The sequence below is a fragment of the Lycium barbarum genome, chromosome 10 (assembly GCF_019175385.1).
Source record: "Lycium barbarum isolate Lr01 chromosome 10, ASM1917538v2, whole genome shotgun sequence".
NCBI lineage: Eukaryota > Viridiplantae > Streptophyta > Magnoliopsida > Solanales > Solanaceae > Lycium > Lycium barbarum.
Window position 1 is genome coordinate 112,660,260 of NC_083346.1, and position 674 is coordinate 112,660,933.

At 40.5% G+C, this 674-nt stretch overlaps 1 non-coding gene across 1 annotated transcript; it reads right to left on the bottom strand.

Moving 5' to 3' along the window:
• Nucleotides 1–332: 332 nt before the first annotated feature.
• LOC132616370 (small nucleolar RNA R71) lies at nt 333–438 on the bottom strand. Its single transcript, XR_009573155.1, has one exon. It is a non-coding gene; the product is annotated as a small nucleolar RNA R71 (small nucleolar RNA).
• Nucleotides 439–674: the final 236 nt, after the last annotated feature.

Genomic DNA, 674 nt, shown 5'->3' on the forward strand with positions numbered 1-674 from the left:
TGACTATGCATCTGCTATTGTTCAATCTCGAGTTGGAGCGACTACGGTGAAAATTGACTCATCTCTATACCAGCTTTTGAAACTTGAGGGATACTTTCGGAACTCTACCGAGAATGACCCTCAACGTCATTTGCAGAATTTTGTGGATGTGTGTGCTAATCACATCCAGAACAATGTTCCACAAGATGCTATTCGGTTGAGGTTATTCAAATATTCCTTAGCTGGAGAGGCAAGAATATGGTTAGAGAAGCTACCCCGAAATTCGATTACTTCATGGGCAGAGATGGTAACTATTTTTCTTACAAAGTGGTACCCCCCTAGCAAGAAAGCTGAGATTCGCGACAAGATATATGAATTCAAGCAGCGACCGGGGGAACAACTATATGAATCCTGGGAGAGGTTCAAGGAGTATTTATAAAAGAGCCCGAATCATGGTTTTCCGGAAAATATATTGATGGAGAAGTTCTACCGAGGATTAGATCCAGTAACACATTCAGTAGCTAACTGTCACACCCCATTTTAACCAGGTCGATTTAGGAGTATGACGTATTGGTGATTCCTGTTTATTTATTTAAGGAGTCGCCACCTAATTAATTAAACGGTGAATTAGGACACCTAGAGATTAACTAAGGCGAAGTTAAAACTAAACCCCAATTAATAGTCTGCGTAACCAA